This window comes from Heptranchias perlo, chromosome 13 (genome assembly GCF_035084215.1).
Source record: "Heptranchias perlo isolate sHepPer1 chromosome 13, sHepPer1.hap1, whole genome shotgun sequence".
In the NCBI taxonomy this organism is placed as follows: Eukaryota; Metazoa; Chordata; class Chondrichthyes; order Hexanchiformes; family Hexanchidae; genus Heptranchias; species Heptranchias perlo.
Window position 1 is genome coordinate 26,471,165 of NC_090337.1, and position 14,935 is coordinate 26,486,099.

The window sequence follows — 14,935 nt, forward strand, 5'->3', positions numbered from 1 at the left end:
ACAGGCTGCAACCTGAAAGTAAGCTTGCAGGGATTTGCTATGGCCAGTGGCTGGGAAGACCAGAGCTTTCCTGGCCACCAGCCTTCACGGATCCTGGCAACTTACAGTTGAGTTGCTGCCGGCTGCGCAACATCTGCATGTTGGAAGCCGACTTCACTGGCATGGGCCTTGTCTAATATACAAACAGCTTATTTGTCACTGGGAGCAAAGAGGCTCTAGTCTTGTCCTTTACCTGTGGAGAATTGGCTCATTCATTGCAATTGGAATAACAAGAAAAACAGAATTCCTGGTTGTTATTATGGAAATAAATTTGCTCCACAAGCAGACACCGTTAAACATCATAAGATTGCTGTTAATTTATTAGTTTAGCTGTGGGACGCAAGGGTAAATTTTATGAATGCGCATTCCTAGCGCTTATGAGGAAATTGTGGGTGTGCTTCCAAATGGTTTTCCATCCAATACTGAAAGGAAAATCATGTAAGGCTCTGCACTGCAAGCACACGTTCACATAATTTACTCTATTTGTCCTGTACAGACCAAACTATCGTCTGTACTTCACTGATTCAAAATGTAGCTTTTGGATAATTGACCATTTGTTGCTAGTACAATAAATGTGAAATTACAAATTGGTTTCAGCTTGAGCACCAGCTTGAAAATCTATCCCACTTTCTAGTGTATCTGCTTTGTGTTGTAAGAAGAAGTGTTGTGACATAGCTATCAGATCTGGTTAGGTAGTTCTGTTTTTGTTTTTTTAACCTGAGAGTAGTATCTCACTGAGGTATCCTGCTGCTAATAACATTTCATTAAGCATCATGGAAATCACTGTATTGTTGAAGGTACCAAGACACAATTGTATTGGGAAAAAAATGCATAATAGAAATGTATATCTCTTTGTTGCTGTGTTGTTTATTTTTCACTTTTATGGATGATTATGCATCTTATTCAAACAAAAGATCCATGAAGAGAACATTTTAAGACGCTGTTGTTCAGAATATGTTACATTTTTGCAGGTGCAGTTTCAATACTCCATGGGCAGAAGTCTTTGGAACAACAGCACCAACTGTTCAAAAATCCAGCAGCGTAAAAGTGAGAAATATTTGACTTAGACAGAGGTGGGAAAGGGCCACTGGTGGTTTGGTATGTACTGTATGCAGGTAGCTTAAATCCCTAGAGAGATAATATATTTTTTCTTTGCTGGGCAGATTCGTTCGCAAAGCAAAATAGATTTATGTGAAGTTTAATTAAAATTCAGTCTTAATCTGAGGTTTCCAACGCACATTGAGGTTGCTTACTTGTTTCGCTGATGTCGGAACAAACATTTCTTTAATGAGACTATGGCGCATTCTCATCTGGCTGGAGATGGATAGATAACGATCAGTCCCATTCAGAATCACTGCCTTGACCTATGACACAGTGAGTGCTGCAACGTGTTGGCAAGAGAGGGGCTAGGCATTCATTAATATGCATAGGACTTTCCACTTCTGAAAGGACTCTGTCCTTCTTTCTGTGCTGGATATTGTTTGCCTGAGTTGCGCGCAGTATTTTGGCAGCTGAGAACAAGAACTGAAACCATTCGGCTTGCAGACTCATTATGACATAATCCTTTAGTAATTCCACATTCTGTGTTAATTTATCATGACAAAAGTTCTTATTCAGCTAATGGCAGAGGAAAAGTTGACTGCTATCATTCAGGATAAATTAATAAGTGACACTAAGAATACACTTTGCTGAATCCACTTACTGACCTTTCTAAGTTTAAACATACTGTTGGCTCAAGTTTGTGTCTGTTCCTATGGTGCAAGATTTGACGCTTATTTTTTGGTGGAGTATTATACAGCATTTGAGAAATTCAGATTTCTTAATGCAGTCAAACTCGTGAAGAATAACACAAAGCAAAAGCATCTGTCAACATTGCTGAAGTGACCCTTAAAATGATACATTTCCATTTGCTCCTTTTAACAAACCTAAAACTTTTGAGAACATATAGACTGTAACTAATGTAATTGGGGACACTTGGAAAATTTTATTTAAGACTCAGTATGCCATCATTATTTTTTAGAACACTTCCACCCTTCATAAACTCCAGGAAAGCTGTCCGGGACCAGAAACAAGTTACTGTAGCACTAAGCCTCCGAGCCTGTCCCTCCCTTAAGAGCCCCTGGATTTGTCAGCCCTTTCCCCAGTCTAGCACAACATTAATTCACAAGAACATTCAAGCAGAACAGAACCTGGAACTAGAAGGATATCACCACTAGAGGCCAACTTCTCTTCAAGGGCCAAATTCCAAGTGTTGGCTAATAATTCCACCTCACACAGCATGGCCTATAGATTCTCTAACCCATGCTCCCTTCAAGTGAGGCTCCCTGGTGAGAAATCAGTGAATTTACTTCTAATCTTTACATATTTTATAGTTACTCTGAAATATCTGAGCAGCAATGATCCACAATTTTTTTAAAGATTTAATTATAAAGCACTTCATAAATTACCCATAAATATTGGGGTCGATTTTAACCTTGGGCGTGTTTTGGATGAGTTTATGGAACGAGGCGAGTGTGAAAAGCACTCGTTGCAGAACATGTCGGGCCCAGAGTATTTTAACTCCCAGGCCACGTTTAAATTTGACAGGTGGGTTTCCCACCCGATTTGGATCTGAACGGGGAACCCACCCACTTTTTTAGCACAATTTACGGTGGCTTTAAGTAAGCAAAAGGCTTACTTAAAGCAGGAATGCACCTCTTAAACAGAGGTTGCATTCCTTTCTGCCTGGTTCTGTCTGGAAGGAGGAGTGAGGAAAATGAATCACAGGCAAGCCCCCAGATTCTCAAAAACCTCCCAGAAAGTGCTGTTGGAAGAGGCGAGGTGGGAAGTCCTGTATTCCAGCAACAGAAGGAAGGTTCCCAAACATGATGTGAACTGGGCATGGAGAGAGGTGGCAGTGATTGTAAACTCCAGGATTGTAACCCCCAGGATTAGATTCAGTGCAGGAAGTGCTTCAATGACCTCACAAGAATAGCAAGGGTGAGTAAAACTCTTCATTTCTCCCTCTCTTTCAAGAACACATGGCATAAGTCCTTCATCCCCCTTCCCCACCACACTGATCTATTCCCTCCACTCCATCACTTCTTTCACCACCCATCACAAGGGCACAATATACCATATCTCATTCTCATTCCAAACACACACTCACCTCTTGCTCCTTTCACTGCAGCATTCTCTTCTTATTCACCAGCCTTTGCAGAATCAGCAACTTCTCTCATGGTTCCTTCCTCACGTCACACTCCAGACACTTGCTTTCCATTCAATACCACCCCATCCTTGCCCGCATCTTGATTCTTCTTCCTCTCACATGTGCACAACAAGCAGAAGCCCCACACGCCTGCACTCTCCTTTGTAGTGGACACTCACTAACTCTGACCCTCTCTCTGTAGGGGAAAACAGTGAACAACACCAGGGAGTGGAGTAAGATGGCAGGAGGACCAGCCAACCTTTAGGTCATATTGGAGCTGGAGCCGCAAGCTCTTGAAGTAAATAGTTCTGTAAGGCTGTACACATCTGGAATTTTGATGCTAGGGGCTTATCTGAACAGGATCACTGACTATTACCTCTTCACGAAGCAAAGTCATCGGCCAGGAGCATCTCCAGGAGCCCAACGTGACCAGCAGCAGCCTTCCACCAGCTTTGCTGAAGCCACTGGGGGAGCACCTTATAGAAGTAATGGAGTTAGGAAATCTTGGGGGTCATTTTAACCCAATACACCTGCCAAAAAAAAAACATCACTTCCCGTAAGATTTTTCCCCAACTACCTCAATCTGCTTGGCACCAAAATAAATTGCAGTACCTGTTATGGCTATCTCAATCTGACTCCTCAACATGATGAATCCAGGCAAAACAGACTGCTGCATATTTGATGTTATCTATACCTGAGCTTGAAACCAATGGGGGCTCCATTGCAGAAGGCACTGAAGTGGCTACATTCTTCATGGTGGTCTGCAGCTTGATCATGTGATCATGAAGCACTGCACAGGATTGTGAACTGATCCATAGATGTTCCCAAAAATGTGCCACAAAGTGCTGATGCTGAGGTACCAAATTGCACTCATAGGTAGGCCCTCCAGCCAGGAGATTACATCTTCTGCAACTGCTGTCCTCTCCCAGAGTGGAATTCTAGAAGTGGGTGATGCAGGGTTCTATGAGGTGCTTGATTGAGGTTGTACAACTGGACTCTGCCAACTCCTGTTCTTACATAGCTAGACAAGCAAAAGAACATATTTTAGGACACTACCAGTAAGACGTAGCTTGAAATATAGCTCTACAGGGCAAGATATTGCAGTGTGTTGAGCTGTAATCTATGCCTCTATGTGAAAGAGTGATAAATGAGTGATTAAGGAGATAAAGAATGAAAGACATGATTCTAACCAGAAGCATGAGGGAGGCTTTTGACTGCCTGCTCACCAGCTTCCTTTATTCCTTCTACTCCTAGAATCTTCATGGCCCCCTTCTCATAAGAGCTTAGATTTTCTCCTTGGGCGAAATCCCGAGCATAAAAATGGCAGAGTACAATTTGCACCTGCTCACCGAAAAGTAAGTTGACCCTCCTTCCCTGGAGATTCTTGGGTAACCAAATATACATAATAATGGCAAGCTCCTGGGGTCATGACTGCCAATCATAAGGAGCTCACCATTTTGGGGGGGGGGGGGGTGAAATCTTGCATGCTGTTACAGGATTTCAAGGCCTTCGGCTGCTTAAGACACAACACAGCAAAAAGTTTCATTTGCAGTAGCTCTGACAGCTCTTCTATAGAACGATGTCTGTTAGGTCTTTCTGGTTCATTGGTGAGGCTGCGGAAGTGCTTTTCAATTATGTCAGGCAGAGAATGGAGGTATTTGGAACCCTGCAATGTCATCCCGAAAGGAGAGCAGCACAGCCGCAGTGGCTGGAGGTGGCCAGGTCAGTCAGTACCAACTTGGCAATCCCCCGGCCCAGGAACTCAGTTCCTTGTTGGATTTGGTGAGCTAAGAGCGGTGAGCCACACCTTCCAAGAATGTACTGCACTAAACATATCTGCAGCTTACAAGCACCTCTCCCTTATTGTGTAAAGCACTTCAGTAACTTAGCATCAGTGCTCATGAGGTGGCACAAGGCTCTTCACACCACCTTTTCACTTCCAATGCAATCATAACTGTCGCTCTGTTCATTTGCTGTCTGTGGAGGAAAAAGAACAACTTTATGATCTGTATCTGGTCTTGTCTTACCAAGTATTTTCACGGTCTGCCTTTGGAAAGATTGGAGAAGCACACTTTACGGCATCTGCAAAAGAGAGTTCGTATCTTAAGAGGGACGTATTATTACATGCCTGGGTCATGCTACCGTATTAGTAGATATTGAGCAGTGCAAGTGAACTCCAGCACATAAGGAGGAGTGGGATCCACTTATAGGAACGACTAACACCACTGCATCCGAAAAGGTATCTATGACAGACCCGAATTTAGCTAAATGCCTCAGCCGTCTATTATGAACGCCTCTCTATCTGACAAAAGAACGGCCCTTCACATTCAGTAATGCTGTGCTTGCTACCATCAATGCCCATCTTTCTCTGTGGTGCTGAATTACTCTGAACAATCATGAAGATATTTTCAGCACAATTAAGAAGTCAAGTACGCAAAATGTATTCATTAAATTGGGTGATGAGTGAATGATGTCAGTGTGCTTTGCCACGATGGATTGTGTGTGATGTCTAGCACTTGATCTGCAATTCTTATAAATGATTCCCTAGTGGAAGGAGTACATATGTTGGCTGGCTTTAGGGATTCACTGATAACTTACTGGGATTCTGGTGGCCGTAGATCTCCTTAGGCTGTGTAATGTGAGAGCCTTGTATATGAATCAGTCACATCTAGGACTGTGGTGGCTGATTGGTGGTACCTGCTTTCAGCCACCTCCTCCTACACCTGATGCATCAGGTACAACTTGGGATGGGGGGTGGAAATCAGTCTCAAAGTGTCTACTTCCTCTCTCAGACCTTCTTACGTCCTGTAAAACTGGCTTTCCTATAATCCTCAGTTCTGTAACAATTTTGCTGAGTAAACCCCTTGCTTTTGCCTTCCCACTGCTATTTCAGGTGCTTAACTGCCCAACTCAGTTCACAGCTGATTAAGAGAACTGGTGCTTCTCCTTCATTGGCTGGCCTGTTGTGTGGAAGATAAGTCAACAAAGACAGAAAACTGAAATATCAGCAGAAGTGAATACTTCCAAAAGACTTTAGTAACCCAGTTAAATTCTGAACAACAATAGCAATTTCTAGGCTCCTATTGGAAAATTTATCAAAGTGTTTCTTAATTGTATAAGGACTCATTTTTAATAAATACGAGTCAATCTCCCCATTTGTTGCACATGGGGAGTCAAGATCAGCCAACTGTAGTCTCCAGGTGCAGCAGGGTTAGAGGTCAGGGGATAAATTGAACCAGGATGTGCAGTCACCATTTTAAAATCATACATTCTGTCCTTATTTTTATATTTATATAGTAAATTCCTGTGTTCACATTTATAATGGAAACTGCCGATGTAAACTTGTCACACTGTACTCACATTCTCCCAGCAGTGGTGGCATGGAGGAGGGGGGAATTTGGGGTGTAGACAGGTAGAATAGGGAGAAGGGGAGGTGGATGAATAGAGCAGTGAGGAGGGTAGAGACTGAAGAATTGGACCAGCAGTTTGGGGTGGGGGAGAGCGAAGGGAGGTGGATGGTCATAGCAGGTAGGAGGGTGGAGAGGTTGGACAGAGAACAGAGAGGGTTTAAGGGGAGGGGATATGATTTGGGGAGAGGGGAAAGAGGGAAGGGGTAGTATAGGAGAAAAAGAGGTGGATTAGTGAAAGAGGAGGGGTAGGAGAGAGGGGTGGAGGGGAATGAGGACAGAGGAGCGAAGAAGGAAAGGAAGGGGAAGGCAGAGATGGGAAGGTGAAAGAAAGCATTACATTTATATGGTGCCTTTCACGGCCTCACTCTTTGAATAGTACAGTGGAATCTTTTACATCCATCTGACAGGGCAGTTTAACATCTCATCCAAAAGACGACACCTCTGACAGTGCAGCATTCCCTCAGTACTGCACTGGAGTGTTAGCCTAGATTATATGCTTACATCTCTGGAGTGGGGCTTGAACCTGCAACCTGCATGGATAAAGGATTGTTTTCTGCCGTTAACCAGAGAGTAGGGATAAACGGGTTATTTTTAGGTAGGTAACTAGTGGAGTGCCGCAAGGATCAGTGCTTGGGCCTCAGCTATTTACAATCCAAATTAATGACTTAGATTAAGGGACCGAGTGTAATGTATCCAAGTTTACTGACTATACAAAGCTAGGTGGGAAAGTAAGCTGTGAGGAGGACACAGTGGGCTAGAAATTGGGCCATGTAGCACCCGTTGTTTCAGCATTATGCGGCCTCCCAAAGTGCCAAGATGGTGTCTTGGCTGCGAACCTATGTTTGCAGCGTGACGTGGGCCGGATGCCATCTTGGTATAGGTATTAGCGCATGCACAAATACCGAACGCCGGCAGCATGTGAAGTAAGGAGAAAATGGATACAATCAGTTTGCAACACTGATTTAAAGTGATAGACACCATTTTGGGACTTAACACTCATCTTAACCCACAGTCTTAACCACGGCCATCTGAGCATGTCTTAGAGTGCCTGGAGGACCGCCCATCAGTGCTATTTAAAGGGACCATGCAGGATTTACAGGTTAGTGGCTGGATTATTTCTTCTGGCTGCTGATGCATTTGTAACTGTTATTGGAGATCTCCTGTATTTCAATACTAGGACGAGGGGACATAGCTAAACATTTACGGCCAGGAAATGCTTTAACACGCAAAGGTTGGGAGACGTTTGGAACCCTCTTCTGCAAAAGGCAGTTGATGCTAGCTCAATTGTAAATTTTAAATCTGAGATTGATAGATTTCTGTAAACCAAATGTATTAACGGATATGGGGCTAAGGCAAGTATATGGGATTAGGTCGCAGATCAGCCATGATCTTATTGAATGGCGGAACAGGCTCAAGGGGCTAAATGCTACTGCCACTTGATGCCTCCTGTTATGCACCACCTTCTCCTGCGAGAAAGCAGGAGGTGTGTCTGGGTGATGTGCCTGTCATGGTTGAATAGCTGCCAGTGGGTGTGGCCTTTGAGTTGATGTGGAGGGCGGCTTGCAACAGTGGTAATGTGTAAGGGTGAGAGGAAGCATCTGATTGGCAGAATTGAGTACTGATGGAAAGAGTTTGCTGGTATGTGGGTGATGGGGGGGTGTAGTGCGTGGTGCAGTTGGTAGGAGACGCCACTTGACAGTTGACCTCACTCACCTTGACCACTCGTGTCAAAGTATTGAACTTCCTGCACTGCATCCATGTTCATGGTGCTGTGCGCCTGGCATTGACTTCGTCCCCCGCTGCCTCGCACTGCCTTTTGGGCCTAAGTCTGGAGAGCCTCTTGCTCCCCCCGCCCCCCGCCGTGGATATAGGATGTCCCTCCTTCTGTCCACCTCTTGCACCAAGACCTGTAGTGCATCAGCAGAGAACTTTGGTGCATGCACTCTCGCAGGCCTGGTACAAACTCAGATCGGCAGATTGTTGAGGCCTGGCATGCGGATTGGAGGATGTGGGATTTAGTAGTGCGCAACCCTCATTCAATGTTTTAACATAACTCATCAGTTGTAAACATAGGGACGGGACCTGCATCTGTGTTTTACGTGTACAATGTCTGATCTCTGTTCAGACTCCGTGCAGACGTAGACTGTTATTTTCAGCAAATAACAGGTATTGGCTACCTTTAAGAGATTTTAAGAGACAGCCTGCCTTTAAGGGATTGGGGCTCTCCCTGCTGGTGGGAAGTGCAAATTGCATTGAATCTTCATGTCAACGCTGATTTCCAATGCTACTTGAAGGTAAGTACTCAGGCCGGATGAAAGTCTCGTCCTACCTGCACAGGGGCCATTGGGCAGGGGTTAGTAGCAGATCGTGCTACCCGCACCCAAAAATAGGCCTTATCCAATTCCCCCCCCCCCGCAAAGCGTCTTCAAAGGGATATAGACAGATTAAGTGAATAGGCAAGAAGGTGGCCGATGGAGTATAATGTGGGGAAATGTGAGGTTATTCACTTTGGTAGGAAGAATAGAAAAACAGAATATTTTTAAAATGGGGAGAAACTATTAAATGTTGCTGTTCAGGGAGATTTGGGTGTCCTTGTACAGGAAACATAAAGTTAGCATGCAGGTACAGCACGCAATTAGGAAGGCAAATGATATGTTGGCCTTTATTGCAAGAGGGTTGGAGTACAAAAGTAAGGAAGTCCTGGTGCAACTGTACAGGGCTTTGGTGACACCATACTTGGAGTACTGTGCACAGTTTTGGTCTCCTTATCTAAGGGAGAATATACTTACCTTAGAGGCGGTGCAACGAAGGTTCACTAGATTAATTCCTGGGATGAGAGGGTTGTCCAATGAAGAGAGGTTGAGTAGAATGGGCCTATACTGTCTGGAGTTTAGAAGAATGAGAGGTAATTTCATTGAAACATATAAGATTCTGAGGGGGCTTGACAGGGTAGATGCTGAGAGGTTGTTCCCCCTGGCTAGAGAGTCTTGAACTAGGGGGCATAGTTGCAGGATAAGTGGTCGGCCATTTAAGACTGAGATGAGGAGGAATTTCTTCACTCTTAGGGTTGTGACTGTTTGGAATTCTCTACCCCAAAGGGCTTTGGATGCAGAGTCATTGAATATATTCTGGCTGAGATAGATAGATTCTTGGACTCTAGGGGAATCAAGGGATATGAGGATCGGGTGGGAAAGTTGAGTTGAGGTCGAAGATCAGCCATGATCTTATTGAATGGTGGAACAGGCTCAAGGGGCCGTATAGCCTACCCCTGCTCCGATTTCTTATGTTTTAAATTCTAACCTTCTAACTCAGAGGTGAGAGTGCTACCAGTGAGCCAAGGTTGACACTTGGAGAAAGAAAGAGTAGAAGGAGTGGAAAGGGGGAAGCGGGGGGGGAAAGGGGAGCTGAATTGGGAAAGGGTAGAAGAGATAATTGAGAGTGAGCAGAGCTTGTATTGGTCGTGAATTTGCAGATGATTTGCTGTTGCTTGATTGTAATTTAGAGTTAAATTCCATCATGTTGTGCTATTTGATTTGTACTCAATTAAAAATTGAGATTGACATGCATAGTATAAGGCCTGTGACATTTGCGACTGGCCTGATAGATGGAAGTGGTCTTTTCAGGTTGTATACAGTCCTCTGTTCCTTGGCCTTTGGGACACATTTTTAGGGTGAGAGTGTGCGTTAGTTAAGTATACATAGAATTACATGGAATTTACAGCACAGAAACAGGCCATTCGGCCCAAATGGCCTATGCTGATGTTTGTGCTCCACACGAGCTTCCTCCCACCCTACTTCATCGAACTCTATTAGCATATCCTTCTATTCCTTTCTCCCTCATGTACCTATCTAGCTTCCCTTTAAATGCATCCATGCTATTTGCCTCAACTACTCCACATGGTAGTGAGTTCCACATTCTAACCGCTTTGTGGGTAAAGAAGTTTCTCCTGAATTCCTTATTGGATTTATTAGTGACTATCTTATATTTATGACCCCTGGTTTTGGAATTCCCCACAAGTGGAAACATCTTCTCCACGTCTAGCCTATCAAACCCCTTCATAATTTCAAAGACCTCTATAAGGCCTTCTCTTTTCTAGGGAAAAGAGCCCCAGCCTGTTAAATCTTTCCTGATAGTTATAACCTCTCAGTTCTGGCATCATCCTTGTAATTCTTTTATGCACCTTTTCCAGTGCCTCTGATGTATAATGGGTAAATGTGGTCTTCTGGAGTTTGCTGGTTGAATTTCCTAGAATTTTTCCATAAAGTGGTGACCGTTTTATCTTTTTTTTGCTCCTAAACGTGGCACTACTAGTGATTTGGGGTGGGTGGTGCATGATGTTTCTCTGTCTAACAGATAAGGTGAGCTTTAATGGGCCTCAATGTCTTTTCTCACCCTTCTTTTCGTATGCTAGACATGATCCAACTTTCCTGATGTTTTCTATCAGGGACAGAAACTGAGTGCATGTGTCAGTGAGGCAATTTACTGCTATCCCGTGCTTAAACTGATTTTGGGCAACGATTAAGTATAAACACAAGGTGATTTCATTCAACGGAGTTCATCCTGATCTGATCTGAAAATGATCTTTTACAGGCCTGTAGTGTAAACACAGCTTAGGTTTGATGTTTGCTTACACATTTGTTTTCTAGCAGATAGCAGGCTTGTAATTCTTTTGTTGAGGCCACATAGCTTGTTCAAGGGGTCACCCACCTGTATGGAAAGGTGGGGGGGGGGAGTTGGCAGTCAGGTGAGCATTGTGGGTGATGCACCGTTGCCATGGGTATTTGTGGGTGGGCTGAAACTCCAAAGTATGCAATGTGTGTCGAGGGGAAAAAACTATGTGAAAAACAGAACCAGGTCAGCAAGATTGATAGACTCGTGACTCCCTGTTAAAGTTATGACAAGCACATGGAGGCAGTGGCAGTCAGCCTGATAGTCTTTCCCTGCACAGAACAAATGAGTGATGGAATTGGAAATGAAGCACAACAAGCAGTCTGTTGTCATCTGACATGACAAGACCCTGACTCAGATCCATATTTCAAATGAATTACATAGGCTCTTATTGGTAAGATATGCTGCACTTTCCTGAACATGTCTAATGTAAGTGCACATTACTTAAGATAAATTACCTGGGTTAGCAGCTATTAGACAGAAAAGATTTGACAGTGTGCCACAACTTTTGTAATTATTTATCTGTGGGCAAGTGACTTGGAAACAGTTTGAGATGTAATTCTGGTTTAGTTTTCCAAAGTAAGCTACATCATTAAATAAATTTTAAAAATAAATTTAAAACAGAAATCGACAGTTTCCTAGAAGTAAAGGGAATTGGGGGTTACGGGGAGCGGGCAGGAAATTGGACATGAATTTAGATTTGAGATTAGGATCAGATCAGCCATGATCTTATTGAATGGCGGAGCAGGCTCGAGGGGCCGATTGGCCAACTCCTGCTCCTATTTCTTATGTTCTTAATATCACCTTTTTTTTTTCTTATGTTCAATTTTTTGCGACAGATATTTTATTGAAGTGGCAAAGTGTGAAAGCTGTGCTGGTCTGCAATCCTTGGTCTGTTACTGACTGCACACCTCTTGCAGTAACAGAGGTAAACTTAATAGGCTGGAACATGCTGGAGCAGGGCTTTTCACTGAGTACACCAGTAGCTAGACTTTTTCCTGCACCCTTCAACTCAAAAATGTTTTGAGCTCCAGCTTGCTGGAGGTGCGAGCTGATAATGGTGCAGTGAGGGCAACGGGGTATCTGGGACCTCAGTGAATGGAGGGATCAACTGTATCTCCTTAACCAATGAGATTTAAGGATTGAGAAATAAACAGAGGAATGACTGAGAAGGAGGGTGAATTAAAGTCAAATCAGGTAGAGAAAGAGAAATAAAGAGAGGGAAAGAAAGATTGGATTAAGAGAGAGAGAGAAAAAAGAGACAAAGGAAAATTAAGAAAAAAAAAATTAAATTTAAAATTTGACATTTTTAAAATCTCCAACAACGATTCACTACCTGAAGGAATGAGACTGCACAGTTTAAATTGTACACTTTCTGTGCCAGAGAGGTTGATTGGCAGTCATTAACAACTATCATGTTGATAAAAGGGTACTTAAGCTATTAATTACTAGACTTAACTTTCTGTGGCGAGTTTAATGGGCAATTAATGTGCAAGTCCAGCAGGCTCTTAAAAATAACAGGGAGGCTAAGGGCGAGTTACCGTTTGTGTGAAGCAAACAGTGGAGTGGCGTAAATCGACCAGCAAGTTCTGGAGATTCGCAGCTCAAGGCGTATCTCTTAATCCCCTGAACTTGCTGGCCGATTTACACATTAATAACGGTATGTGTCGTAAACATGCCGTTATTTTTCAGCAAGTTCCGGCCCAATGTAGTCAGTATCCATCCTTCCTGTAGCTGATTTCTCACATTTTCTGCTTCTATATAAAAAGTTCATGCATCCTGAGCTCTTTCTACCTTACCTGTTCAAGAGAGCAGCAGTCTGTTTAATTTACAGTTATCATTAAGTGATTTGATGCCAAGTGTTTTGCTCACATATGCTACTTGAGAAAAGTACACTAGGGAATTGATTAGCTTGAGAGGTTATGGTTGAGATGACGTTTAGGCTGTTGGATGGGACATATGCAAGTGTGTTTCTTCAGCAACCACATACAAGTTTCAAACAATACAATCTCTACTTGTAAATATTGAACTTACAAGGAATATAATGTGTTTAGATTACTACTTTTATTTGTTAAGAGATTGTTTTTCTTCATTAGATTGCTGTTGATTGAAATCATCAAAATGGAAAGACTAGACATGTAAGTGAGAGTAACTGTTTTGACCAGAGATCTATTGATTGTTGTGTACTCAGTTGATTTTAAGATAAATGTGGTTTGCAATAGGCCTGTTTTCTTCTCGTTATGTATATTTGCAGAAACAAAATTGCTTCAAAGAAAATTTTACAACTGGAGTGGTGCCACAGTTAGGATTATGAGAAAATGGTGGCCAAGTCCACTTTTGCAGGCAACTACCAAATGGTACATTGAAGCAAGAAAAATATAGAATAATAGATAGCTTCCAGTAAGATGCATGCCACATAATTGGATCAAAAAGGCTTGATTTTGCCAAAAACCATGAAAATGAAGGTTGAATAGATGATGCAAATCATGAAAACCCCTTAATTCAACCATTGTCTTATATCTGCCAGCTGTTTTTATTGAATATATTTTTATTTGTTTATACTTATTATTAAAGTTGAATCAAGCTGTCTGTACAAGTGGAGGTCTGTGCTTTATGCTTCATATAGTACCTTTGCCATACTGGCCTTGCCAGTGTGACACTGCTCTTCTTTGTGTAGTGCTATGAATGGGCAATGCTGAGATAAACTGTTCACTTGCACTACTATGGTTGAGGAAGTGAGGGCATGACAGAGCTCTATGCATGCGTGCTAAAACGCACTTATTCATATACGGAGTGCATTTGATGCTGAATCCTGTGCTGCTGTTCTACGTGTTCTGGTATAAGAAAAAGAGCTGGCAGGACAGTCTGATGATTAGTCAGCTATTTTGAATGACAATGAAACAAAATGGTAGTACAGGAGGCAGTGTAAGCTTAAGAAAAGAATATTATGTGGGCAACAAAACCACTGAAAAGTTAATTTACAGCTGGGATTTGACCCTATCCAATACTAAATGTTGTGGGCAGATCAGAATTCAAGATCAGTAAGGACGCTGCTCCCTGTTCACTATAATGGTAACCAGCCACAAAACAGACACACACCTATTGGAAATGTCATTTGAGATGGTCCGTTTCAACTGGGAGAGCTGAATCAGTGACTTTCCATGAGACTGCTTTTTGTTTTCTGGTGTGCATTTGTGAAAATACTTTCTGGGAATAAATATTTTAGAGTTTTAGTTTCTTGGGAGAGAGTTTTGTGGAAGGAGTACTTTACAGTGGAAGTAGCCCCTCCTCCACCAAACAGTGACATTCCCTTTTTAAAAGCAGCACGAACAAAAATAAATTAACCAGGAATTACTTTACAGTAACTCTGAAATTTTCACATTGCCAAAATGAGCAGCTTATGATACTGGAGCAAAAAAAGTGTCGTAATAGCACATCATCAAATCTGCGTTCGTTGTATGTCACTGCAGAGCTCTTAAAACAAAAAATACCATGAGCATTATGAACAAAATGCATGACTGGAGATGGTGGTATATGGAAAAAAATATTACCTGTGAGATTACATTTTTTTATTTCATTCATACCTGTGGCACTTGTGCATTCCACCTGAATGTCACTTAGTGGTGTGTTT